This window comes from Leptinotarsa decemlineata, unplaced genomic scaffold (genome assembly GCF_025532065.1).
Source record: "Leptinotarsa decemlineata unplaced genomic scaffold, Ldec_3_MD MMD2_tig00026314_RagTag_RagTag, whole genome shotgun sequence".
Taxonomy (NCBI): Eukaryota; Metazoa; Arthropoda; class Insecta; order Coleoptera; family Chrysomelidae; genus Leptinotarsa; species Leptinotarsa decemlineata.
In genome coordinates, this window is record NW_027412684.1 from 8,734,072 (window position 1) to 8,748,151 (window position 14,080).

Below are 14,080 nucleotides of genomic sequence, written 5' to 3' on the forward strand. Positions count from 1 at the left end.
CAAAATCGCACCACATCGCATTCCCCACGAAATAATATTAATCCGTTCGAGCGTAAAACCCCGAGAAGGACCAAATCGCGGAAACGATCCCCGTAGTGTAATAACCCCGACGTGAAAACGTCCGTCGCGACGGCCAAAAGAAAACCGACGCAACTTCTCCGCCGCACACTTGTTGCGGAGTCTATTGTGAGAGCAACTGGCTGTAATCGGAACTCCCGACTCCGGGCGCCGACGGAGTTTCAGATGTTCCGGAGTCTGATGGACCGATGCGCGCGACTCTTCCTCAGAATTGTATGGTCATAGTCCTGTAATTTGTGTTCTTATGTGGCCGTTCAATGCAAAGCGATAGTTTTTAGTTCAAAACTCGAATGTATTTGAGATCCCAAATTTGACACAAGCAAGGCTACCCAAATTCGAGTCTATTTATAAGAATCACGTAAATGGTGAGAGATGGAGAATAGGTTGAATTATGGCATAGCTGCTCCTTTTTGGTGTATATTTCAAGTTATCGATATAGTGCGACCTACCTTCCAACAGATCCCCTTTAATATATAAAATCGGCCGCTTCAAAAAAACTTCACTTTCTCCGAAAGCTTCGGATAATTCCTCTTCCATATTCTCTGTTTTACTATCACTGTCGTCATTTAAATCGATAATGAATTTATGTCCACCATTAATATGGAAGTGTCCAATCTCCATATAGTTCTTTTCAACTATAATTGCTTTTGTAATCCTTTTCTGCCAGTCTTCTTCGATAATATTAGATACTTCTTCTTTAACTAGCTCTATAACCTTCTTATCAAATTTTGTAAAATTATATTTAGGCCTGATGCTTTGTTTCAATGTTCCCCAAATCAACTCGATGGGATTGAAAACACAAAAATAGGGAGGAAGTCTCAGTATGGTGTGTCCATACTTTTCAGGAATACTCTCAAGGGCATACACTTTTTCAAATATTTTTGTATGTAAAACTTCAAGTAGTTGGTTTTTGGTATAGTTATCTTCAAAATACAAATTGTTATCCATTAAAAAACTTCATAATTCATCTTTCCTCGAATTTTTATTCGGTACTTTGATGAGCTGTCGCGAATGATAGGAAGCGTCGTCAAGAACAATTACACTATTCGCATCCAAATTTGGGATCAAAGTGTTTTCAAACCATTCCTCAAAAATATTAGCTTCCATGTTCTTATGATAGTCAACATTGCAGTCCTTAAGTTTTTTTCGACATAATTTCAAAGATATCAGAACCCATCCTTTACTTTCTCCGCAATGCACAATGATTAGTCGCGATCCTTTGTTGGCAGGCATGTTAGGCGTACACGTTCTCGAACCATCAGTCCACCCTTTCGTAACTGTGTCGTGAATGCCATACCAAGTTTCGTCCAAATAGAAAATTTGCCGTTTTTCTTGTCTATATTTAGTTATTTGTTCTAAGTATTTGTTACGCAATTCTACTATTCTTCTACTTTCCATAACTGTTTGGCGTTTGTTTATTATTTTAAATCTAAATCCTAGTTTCTTTATCCAATTCTGAAGAGTTTTGTCACAGCAGCTCACGTTATGGCCGGAAATATTCAATTTCTTCCTTATGATTTCACTTGTAGGAATCTCAGTGTTTTTGTAACAGTCTTATATGGTTTTTTTAATGATTTTATTAGATGAACATCTAAAGGTTTTGGTAATCCCGTATCACATCGCGTCTTGCATTCATAAGGTTTGTTTTTGACTAATTTACGTACAGTTGAGAAAGGAATTTAGGTCCAATCTGATGTTGCTTGTAATAGTTTGTTTCCATCGAAACCAAACATGAGATGTAGATTCTTATATACATTGAAACATACTCTCTGTGTTTCAATATTCAAAAGCATCCGAATCTTATTAACTGGTATCTCTTTTTCGTATTGTTTACCATCGCTATTGGAATCACTACACAGAAAAAAGTCTTCGTTGTTATTACACTCGTTATTACTATTAGTACTTGTCCAAGGACGCCGCATTTTAAACAGATAACAACAATTTTAAGTAATTATAACTGTACCAATATCGAATTTCAACACTCAAATCGCGAACAGTTCCTGAACTGAATATTGACACACAACGGCGATACTCATCCCCACATTCTGTTCGTCACCGTAACATGACTTCAAATTCAATTTTATGACTTTTCAGCCAACCATAAAACCCGGTTAGTAAAAATTATCCAATACGAACCGCCAATTTTCAGCCCACGTGGACTAGTTCGCAGCGGCATTATTTCTCTGTATTGGTTTTTTGCCTTTGAGATGCCGATAGCTTTAAGTATACACGATAAAGGTTACTTCGATTATACTATTGAATGATACCGAGAAATCGATCGTAGCTTTTTTGGTTTCGGAAATACACGGGAAAAACTGAAAATTTCGAAATTCTATACTATGCTGTATCTTTTTTATTTGGAAACCTTCAACTTTGCAATAGTGAATTTCATCAGATAATCAGAATATGACCATAGAAAGGTTTTGGCTTTCTACTTCTCCATATTTATACATAAAATGTGGAAAACATCCAAAGAAAGGAAAAAAGCAATTAATTTCAAAATAAACTCTTTAAAAAGTTATTTTACAAGTCACTACAATATACAAACTGGAAAAAAAAAGTCCTTTCGAAACAACTACTTTTATATAAACATTAAACTACAGGAAACATCGAGAAAAAGAAAGAAAAAATTATAACAAGAAGAGGAAAAATATGTATATATGTAAATTCTTTGATAATTAATATGAAAAAAAAATTATAAAAAAGAAAAGGGTAAAAAAATAAAAACAAATATTACAAAAATAAATGAAATAGTAAGAGAAAAATTAAAGAAAAAGGAAAAACAACCTATTAGGACTAACCAAATTCTAACTTTTAGAACTAAGGAAGAATGTGTTATACATCTTAAAATATTAAAATATTGTAGAAATTTCACATGTTGAAAAGACTGGTAAATTCCCTTGGGTTGGGCTACCTATCGGGCGCGTCCCCAGGTGGCGGATATGGGAACGACCAGGGGACTGGAGCCCTGTCCAGGAAGCCAATATGTGGCCTTACGGACGGGGTCGCCGGACTCCTGGTCAATGGCAGAAACAAGTAGGGTGAGGGGAACCAAAACTCCCCAAAAGCCTTTGCGAAACATGCCACCGTGGACCAGCCTACCCAAGCTAAGGTGTAGGGAATCGTGCCGACACCTGAATGGTCTCAGGGTAATATGCGGTTACGAAGGATCCCCTTGGGTAACAGGGTGAAACCTCGTTGTAATCAGCCTTCCTCTGGTAATTCGGGGCTCTGCCAGAGTTACCAACTCTTCCCCTGCAACTCATGGGAACACACCAGAATGAAACAAACACAAACACAGACAAAACATAAACCAATCCCAAGGCTGGACAGTAATGCTCACCTCAATATATGGTGGTGGCTGGGGATGAACAGAAATGTCCACCCCAATCTAACACTTGGAATGAGGCTGGACATGGCAGATCACCTCGTGATATAATACAAAGGCCAATGCATGCATTTACGGCGCCGGGGCCAAAAGGAGAAAGAGTGCGATAGAGGCAGGAGTGGCAGCAACTATAAGTGCATGACGTAGAAAGAGCCCTTGTTCTTCCTGCGGCAGGCGCCAGAAGCTTCGTCTTGAAGAAAGGCAAGAAACCGGTTGCCCTGCAGGAAAGCGCCCTTTCTTGAGCACATACATGGAGGGAATCCCAAGAAGGTTGAAGAAGCCGCGCCACGACAGTAATGTCGCTGCGCCTTCCAAAACCTTCACGAAGGCTGCCGTGAGACACCTCAAGGTTGCCAAAGAGAGTGTGTGTTCGGCGAGTCTTGGCCTTCACCTGCCGATATGAAGGAGATGTCTCCTAGTGACATGTCCACCTCCCTGAAAAGGACAGAATGGACGATGACCTAGGAGGACAACTCCTCGGGAGGATGTACAATGGGTCACATGTGGCCTAAGTGGTGTGGGTCTACACTCCCCCTCCCTACTGTACAGATACAGATACAGAGACTGGTAAATTGGTTATAAAAACGCCATTTTAACTCATCATACACACACACACAAAATCTGTTTAAATTTGTTTTCATATCTGTTTTCCGTTAACCAGCTGTCGCACCCCTACGAAGGACAACTCTCAGAAGTCGAAACTTGTGGGAGTTAAGGACTAACGAGGTCTTACCTTTTAACGTGTGATTCCTAACACGGGTTGGGCGATAGCAAGTAAAAAACGATCGTTCAGCCTGGAGCTTGATCCAGCGACCAACACGGCGGTCAATTTGAGAGTGTCAACAAAGCACACACTTCGAACCGACTGGCTACCGTCCGACCGAGGCTATTACAACTGATCATTTTAATATGAACAACGAATCAACAAAAAATCGCTTTTTTTTATTCAGCTTGTCTTCCATACATTCCTTATGGAATTGAATCAGATATCATTCACAGGAACACTGTCATCCTCAATATCTGCGTTTTTAATACGGCATTCGAGTGAATGATATGAATACTTCAGGAATTGTTGATCCCCAACCACCCTCATCAATCAATCATCGAATCGTTTTATAGCCGACCGGATATTTCTTTATGACGTCTTTGTCTTTCGGTTATGTATTCATTCATACCATCAAAGGTTTCAAAGAAGGAGATGGCATAGGGGCTGTAATGAAAAGTAAGGCGGATTCCATTTTTGAGATGATGCATTGTAACCTGTTTCACAATTACGTAAAAGCCACATTAGTGAACTTTGTTATAGGGGGATTATTAAACATGCGGCAAAAATTGAAAGGACTATTCCTTGGACTATTTTAAGAATAATTTGTCCTTTGATGATTTTTGATAGAGCGCTTTGTTTCGAAGATACGGAGCGAAAAAAGAATTTCGTCAATGATAATTATTTACTAAAAATTACATATAATGTTTCTCAATCTACAAGACCTGTTGAAAATGATTGACTACCCCCGATCGAATGCAAGAGTTCGATCTTCTCCTCATCGACTCCTGAATGACTTAAGGTGGTCCTCTTAGGAAATAATACAGGTGGTTTAGGTCCGGAGATTGAGTAGGCTGTAAGTGAGCTCCTCCTCGACAAATACAGCGATCTCCGTATGTTACTTTTAAAAACTCTCGAGCCAATATGCTAAAATGCGCTGGTGCACCATCGTGCATAAATCACATTGCATTTCTTGTAACCAATGGTACATCCTCCAGAAACTAAGGTAGCGTTTGTTCCAAAAAGTTGCGGTATACCTCGCCGGTAAGTCTTCCTGGCAGACATACCGGTTCAACTAGGAAGTCACCTACAATTCCCACCAAAGCGTTTGAAGAGAATGGATGTTGAAAGTGATCTTCAAACACCTCATATGGATTTTCTTAAGCCCAAACATGGTTATTGTGGAAATTCCTTTTGGCATTTCTTGAGAAACTGGCTTCATCGGTAAAAAGAATAGGCTTCAGTAGTTGAGGGATTTGAACCAATGTGCACAAAAGTCATTGACAGAATGCGATACGTGGAAGAAAATCTGCACAAAGAAGTCGTTGATGTACACTTTGGAAGGTTTTTCTATTAGGCACATTACGATTAGGATATCTTTCACTGTACAACCGATTAGCTTCCAATGAACTGCCATCAGCAGATCCATGAATGAAATGCATGTCAGCCATCTCTGCGTTACTATAGCCATACATGATAGAGGACTTCACTAACGAGATTTTAAATATTAAACACAGAAAATGCACGTCAAATAGACAAAGTCAATCAGTTTCAAACTATTTTCAGTTCTATGTGAGGGAAGTTACAAGAATTGATACTTTACATGTGATACTCAATAATGAATTGATAAAAATATCAGAGTCTACAAAATTTTTGGGGTCTTATTTGAATGCAAATATGAGCTGGGAAAGCAATATTAACTCTATATCAAAAAAAATAGTAGTGGGTATTATGCAATTCTACAGCTTAAAACTGCACTGGATAACATGCAACTCCTAAACGTATATTATGCCATAATTTATTCTCATATATCTTATAATATAATATTACGGGGCAACACATCACACGCTCATAGAATTTTCATATTCCAAAAGAGAATTATTAGGCTGATATTTGGTTCAGGTCCAAGAGACTCATGCAGAACATGCTTCAATCAGAACTCAATCCTGACTCTCCCTAGCATATACATCTATAAATGCATTCTACACCTCAGAGACCATCAGGAAATGTTTGAAAAAAAATCCAATTTTCACAAGACAAGGAAACTCTATCAGGCTTCCCAAACATCACACAGCTCTATATGAGAACAGTCCATTTTATATGAGCATAAAACTTTTTAATTCTCTTCCCACATACGTAAAAGAGGTAAACAGTCAAATTACTTTCAAGTCCACTCTCAAAAAATACCTCTTGGAGAACGCCTTTTATAGTACTACAGAGTTTCTTCAACACGGGCAAAACTGAAATCATTTGTTTTAATAATGTTTGTAATATGTTTTACTTATATACACTCTAAATGAAATGTTCAATCATCTGTTTTAGCGACTGTTTTAGTGATGTTAGTAATGTGTTTCATATGTATATACATTTTTTTATATTTATTCCTTAGAATACTTTATCTTTGAATGAGATATTCTTGTGACTGTGACGTTTCCAGTATCATGTAAATGATCCAGATGGAATAAAAGAATTATTATTATTATTATTATTATTTTTTTTTTTTTTTTTTTTTTTTTTATTTTTTTTTTTCACCGTAGTGTGCGCTGGTCAGGCCCTATCCCCCGAAGCCCCGACACATTCGGGAGGGCGCGCCAGCATAATCAACCAATGACCACTCCCCACACCGTGGGGTAAGTGATCATTGGGTCCGAGAATCATGTGCCCTGAGCAAACGCAGTGAGCCAAGAATGACAGCCTTCTGCATCTGTGCGGCTAAGATTTCTGCCTTAGTGCGGCAAGCCGGTATGATTTTTGATTTTTAGATTCGAGAGTAGAGAAGACATCATTCCACCAAGGACTCCAACAATCAGAACGACCATCTTTACAGAGTGATCTGGATAGAGTCTGCGGAGTTCGAAGAGAAAATCTCGATATTTTATCCGTTTTTCCTCCTCTTTTCTGACGATATTCGTCTCGCCAGGAGCTGAAAACTCCACGACAAATATCGTTTTGGTCTGGTGGTCGAGAAGGACTACATCAGGCTTATTAGCTTGTATGAGCCTGAGGGTGGGGAACGAATAGTTCCAATAAATTCGGCACTTCTCGTTCCCCACAACGGATTCAATATCCCCCGGAGCGTAGGGCAACACCGGTGTCTCGTCAATACCGTAAGAGTGCCGTAGATGGTAATATAGCACTCTTAGGGCCGCGTTATGTCGATGGATATAGGCCGAGACCGCATATGCTGGACATGCTGATAGCAAGTGCATTAGGGTCTCGGGCGCCTCGCGGCAGGCCCTGCACCTTGTGTCAGGAACCTCTATACCCATCACGCGACTGCGGTAGACTAAGGTGTTGAAGACACCATCCTGGCAAGCCATGATGAACCCCTCAGTTTCCGACTTCAGCCCACTCGACCTGAGAAAAGCGAACGTCAGGCGCTTTGATAAGCCAAGGTCTTCAATGTTATTGAAGAAGACCCCATGCATTGGCTTATCCCTGTGTCTCCGCAGAAGTAAGGTGATCTCTGCGGCTTTTATCTGAGCTTTTTGCTGAACGGGTTCCAACTCGGTGACAGAGTTGTAGTCACCTCGTTCAGAGTCGAAAACTATACCGAGTTCATCAGCTGCTCGAGCAGCTGCCCTAAGGAGAAATGCTCCAATTCCTGCTCTCTCATGGTCACGGACCATGCACAGAAGGGGATCCAAACTCCTGACGACTTTACAGGCTGTATCCAGTACCATTCTGTCATGTAGACACTCCAAACTCAAAAGTCCACGACCTCCCTGTTGTCGGGGGAAGTATAACCGTGGAACGGACGATTTGGGATGCAAACTCCTATAGAGATGCATCATTTTTCGGGTCCTTACGTCGAGTTGATACAGCTCCTCCCGAGTCCACTTCACTACTCCAAACGAGTAGAGTAAGATTGGAACGGCAAGCATATTTGTTGCAGCTACTTTGTTCTTCCCCGACAGTTCCGATGACCAGATCTGTCGAAGTTTGTGCTGATACTTGCCGCGGAGAGAGTTTTTCACTGCAGTTACCTCTTGTGAGTGGCGTTGTTCCACCCCGAGGTAAGTATACGTCTCTCCGGCATCCAGATGGTGTAGGATGCTTCCATCTACGAGCTGCACATCCTCTCCGTAGTCCCCGCATCGTCCTCTTTTGAGATGAACCATTGCACATTTGTCTATCCCGAATTTCATACCGATAGCATGCGTGTACTCTTCCACTACCCTCAAGGACTGATGGAGATCCTTCTCTCCAGAGGCATAAAGTTTAAGATCATCCATGTAAAACAGATGGGTGACCTTGTGCCTCCGGTTTCCGGGAGTGCCACAGTTATACCCTCGAGTCTTTCTGAGCGCAACGGATAATGGCAATAGTGAGATGCAGAATAGAAGGGGGCTGAGGGAATCACCCTGAAATACACCCCTTCTGAAAGTGACCCACCCTGTTTGAACTCTTGCTTGACCAGATGTTATGGTGAAGCGAGTTCGCCAAAGTGGTATCAGTTGTTCAATGCATCTCACTATGTTGTCGGGTACCGCAAGGCATCTGAGCAAATGCAAGATGAGCTCATGCGAAATTGTATCAAATGCCTTACGGTAATCGATCCAGGCCATAGAGAGGTTACGCTTATATTGTATCGAGTCCTGCGTTACACATCTATCGATGAGCAGGTTCTCTTTACATCCAGCGACTCCTCTCTTCGACCCTCTCTGCTCATATATCCGTTCGAACACTCGGTCAACTGCGGTGAGTATTCGTGTGTATAAGATGCTTGTAAACAACTTATAACACGAATTCAAACATGTTATCGGTCTGTAATTCTTAGGAATCGACAAATCTCCGCTTTTGGGGATAAGAACGGTCCGCCCCTCGACAAACCAATCCGGAATCGGCTGCTCTCCATCGAGCCATGAGTTGAAAACTCTGGCCAGATGGCGGTGGGTACTTGGTAGTTTTTTCCACCAATAAGTGTTCAGCCCATCTGGGCCTGGAGCAGCAAAGTTCTTGGAACCAACGAGGGCCCTTCGAACGTCATCCGGGGTTATCGGGTTGCGCAGTTCATTGGGCTCAGGCTGTCGAAGCTCTCTGTTGAAAGCTTCGAACTGCGCTAGGGCTGGAGTGTCTAAGTTGAGTGGCTGCGGGTGTTCATAGATATCCTTCCAGAAGGATTCCACCTGATCAGCGGTCGGCGGATTATCCACAACACGTGGAGGCTCTTGGAATAAGCGAGAAGGTTTCTCGCGGAACCTAAGGTTTTCCGCGATACTTCTCGCTCGCCTCACTAGTGACTTCTTAGCAGCCACTAGCATTCGTATCCTATCAAGGCAGTGCTGTTTGGTGGTCAGCAGCACGCCTTGGCTTAAAGTGTGATGGATACGTCGTAGATTGGCGGCTATTCGCCGCACTCCGGGCGTGAAAGGCCTGTTGGCTGCCCTGTAATCCATCACACATTGGATACGAGATGCGTGTTGTCTCGCCGACGTGATTTTAGCCTCCATCTTGTGTACACGCCGTTCAATCTTCCGAACCTATTATTATTATTTTTTTTTTTTTTTTTTTTTTTTTTTTTTTTTTTTTTCCACCGTAGTGTGCGCTGGTCAGGCCCTATCCCCCGAAGCCCCGATACATTCGGGAGGGCGCGCCAGCATAATCAACCAATGACCACTCCCCACACCGTGGGGTAAGTGATCATTGGGTCCGAGAATCATGTGCCCTGAGCAAACGCAGTGAGCCAAGAATGACAGCCTTCTGCATCTGTGCGGCTAAGATTTCTGCCTTAGTGCGGCAAGCCGGTATGATTTTGAGATTCGAGAGTAGAGAAGACATCATTCCACCAAGGACTCCAATAATCAGAACGACCATCTTGACAGAGTGATCTGGATAGAGTCTGCGGAGTTCGAAGAGAAAATCTCGATATTTTATCCGTTTTTCCTCCTCTTTTCTGACGATATTCGTCTCGCCAGGAGCTGAAAACTCCACGACAAATATCGTTTTGGTCTGGTGGTCAAGAAGGACTACATCAGGCTTATTAGCTTGTATGAGCCTGAGGGTGGGGAACGAATAGTTCCAATAAATTCGGCACTTCTCGTTCCCCACAACGGATTCAATATCCCCCGGAGCGTAGGGCAACACCGGTGTCTCGTCAATACCGTAAGAGTGCCGTAGATGGTAATATAGCACTCTTAGGGCCGCGTTATGTCGATGGATATAGGCCGAGACCGCATATGCTGGACATGCTGATAGCAAGTGCATTAGGGTCTCGGGCGCCTCGCGGCAGGCCCTGCACCTTGTGTCAGGAACCTCTATACCCATCACGCGACTGCGGTAGACTAAGGTGTTGAAGACACCATCCTGGCAAGCCATGATGAACCCCTCAGTTTCCGACTTCAGCCCACTCGACCTGAGAAAAGCGAACGTCAGGCGCTTTGATAAGCCAAGGTCTTCAATGTTATTGAAGAAGACCCCATGCATCGGCTTATCCCTGTGTCTCCGCAGAAGTAAGGTGATCTCTGCGGCTTTTATCTGAGCTTTTTGCTGAACGGGTTCCAACTCGGTGACAGAGTTGTAGTCACCTCGTTCAGAGTCGAAAACTATACCGAGTTCATCAGCTGCTCGAGCAGCTGCCCTAAGGAGAAATGCTCCAATTCCTGCTCTCTCATGGTCACGGACCATGCAGAGAAGGGGATCCGAACTCTTGACGACTTTACAGGCTGTATCCAGTACCATTCTGTCATGTAGACACTCCAAACTCAAAAGTCCACGACCTCCCTGTTGTCGGGGGAAGTACAACCGTGGAACGGACGATTTGGGATGCAAACTCCTATAGAGATGCATCATTTTTCGGGTCCTTACGTCGAGTTGATACAGCTCCTCCCGAGTCCACTTCACTACTCCAAAGGAGTAGAGTAAGATTGGAACGGCAAGCATATTTGTTGCAGCTACTTTGTTCTTCCCCGACAGTTCCGATGACCAGATCTGTCGAAGTTTGTGCTGATACTTGCCGCGGAGAGAGTTTTTCACTGCAGTTACCTCTTGTGAGTGGCGTTGTTCCACCCCGAGGTAAGTATACGTCTCTCCGGCATCCAGATGGTGTAGGATGCTTCCATCTACGAGCTGCACATCCTCTCCGTAGTCCCCGCATCGTCCTCTTTTGAGATGAACCATTGCACATTTGTCTATCCCGAATTTCATACCGATAGCATGCGTGTACTCTTCCACCACCCTCAAGGACTGATAGAGATCCTTCTCTCCAGAGGCATAAAGTTTAAGATCATCCATATAAAACAGATGGGTGACCTTGTGCCTCCGGTTTCCGGGGGTGCCACAGTTATATCCTCGAGTCTTTCTGAGCGCAACGGATAATGGCAATAGTGAGATGCAGAATAGAAGGGGGCTGAGGGAATCACCCTGAAATACACCCCTTCTGAAAGTGACCCACCCTGTTTGAACTCTTGCTTGACCAGATGTTATGGTGAAGCGAGTTCGCCAAAGTGGTGTCAGTTGTTCAATGCATCTCACTATGTTGTCGGGTACCGCAAGGCATCTGAGCAAATGCAAGATGAGCTCATGCGAAATTGTATCAAATGCCTTACGGTAATCGATCCAGGCCATAGAGAGGTTACGCTTATATTGTATCGAGTCCTGCGTTACACATCTATCGATGAGCAGGTTCTCTTTACATCCAGCGACTCCTCTCTTCGACCCTCTCTGCTCATATATCCGTTCGAACACTCGGTCAACTGCGGTGAGTATTCGTGTGTATAAGATGCTTGTAAACAACTTATAACACGAATTCAAGCATGTTATCGGTCTGTAATTCTTAGGAATCGACAAATCTCCGCTTTTGGGGATAAGAACGGTCCGCCCCTCGACAAACCAATCCGGAATCGGCTGCTCTCCATCGAGCCACGAGTTGAAAACTCTGGCCAGATGGTGGTGGGTACTTGGTAGTTTTTTCCACCAATAAGTGTTCAGCCCATCTGGGCCTGGAGCAGCAAAGTTCTTGGAACCAACGAGGGCCCTTCGAACGTCATCCGGGGTTATCGGGTTGCGCAGTTCATTGGGCTCAGGCTGTCGAAGCTCTCTGTTGAAAGCTTCGAACTGCGCTAGGGCTGGAGTGTCTAAGTTGAGTGGCTGCGGGTGTTCATAGATATCCTTCCAGAAGGATTCCACCTGATCAGCGGTCGGCGGATTATCCACAACACGTGGAGGCTCTTGGAATAAGCGAGAAGGTTTCTCGCGGAACCTAAGGTTTTCCGCGATACTTCTCGCTCGCCTCACTAGTGACTTCTTAGCAGCCACTAGCATTCGTATCCTATCAAGGCAGTGCTGTTTGGTGGTCAGCAGCACGCCTTGGCTCAAAGTGTGATGGATACGTCGGAGATTGGCGGCTATTCGCCGCACTGCGGGCGTGAAAGGCCTGTTGGCTGCCCTGTAATCCATCACACATTGGATACGAGACGCGTGTTGTCTCGCCGACGTGATTTTAGCCTCCATCTTGTGTATACGCCGTTCAATCTTCCGAACCGCAAGGCCGGGATTTCGTCCTTCCGATTCGGAAAGCGATTGGACGACGTTATACACGGCGGTGTTGATTTGCCAGATGTCAGCCTCTTCTGTTAGAACACTATGAACCTCCGCATCCAAACGAGCCAGTTCTTGTGGCTTCAGGGGCTTAATCCTGTGGAGCGCCCTGCGTGTTCTGATTGTCGTCTCCATTGGTGGTATGGTGCTGGTCCCCTCTCCAGCCGTGCCAACGGGTGGTAGAACTGCCACTTCCACCACTTCGTTAGCAGGCTGGAAAGGAGCTATATAGCCCTGCCGCCGAAGATAGGATACGTAATCCCTAAGGTTTTGGGCGGAAAAGGCGGCATGCTCCGGATGTGTTTCACACCACAGAGCATGCAATCTCGCCATGTACCCTCTTCGCGCGGGCTCACTACTCTCGTAGCAATGCATAAGGCTATCTCTTAGTTCATGCGTCCACTCAAAACGTCCGTTTTCATTGCCAGGGTTGTCATCAGTAGGCAAATCATCGTTTTGGGCCCCACCACCTTGCCTCTGACCCCTCCGAGCGGGTCGATTGTGGGGGCCCCTTCCTTGATTATTGGGAACCAAGTGTTGGGTCCACCGGGTGGTTAGCCCTGTGGACCCACGGCCGGCACCGGAGGAAGAATAGAGTTCTCCTTCCCGGGTGCGCCTGGGCTGCCGGTCCGGTTTTGCACCAGTTGCTCGGGTAAGTGGTGTCGCAACTCACCAAAGGCCAAGGGTGTTAGTGGCCATCCCTGCATATTATATTATTATTATTATTATTATTATTATTATTATTATTATTATTATTATTATTATTATTATTATTATTCGACACATACAAATGATCACTTACGACACATACTATTTAATTTGAATGTCTGCAGAATTTGTAGCAATCGGAAAGTTGTTGATAGATACCAACAGAATTGTTAATTTTTTTCATTATTTGGCAGGGTCAAACGATTTTAGGGCTAATAAATATCCTTCATTCAGAAAAATCAATAGTCTTCTGAAACTCTGTACAAATACAATCATAACACTATCTTCTATACCCTATGGAAAGATGTATAGTGTTAATCAACTCATTTATAAATTCAATATCAAATTGTACGAATACACAAAAAAGCTAAATTATTATGCTGAATGAGATATATTTCTTTCTTGGAGATTAACAGCCGCGGTGGTAAAAAGCTTAAAGTTCATATCATAGCGAAAAATGTATTAAACTATAACATTCTAACGAAAAAACAAGGGAATAATTTGAAATATGTCTCTATATGCGACTTTTTTTTAGATCAAGCTCAGAACATCTTTTCTATAGACCTGTGATATCCCAAGAAATTGATTCCATCTATACATTTTTA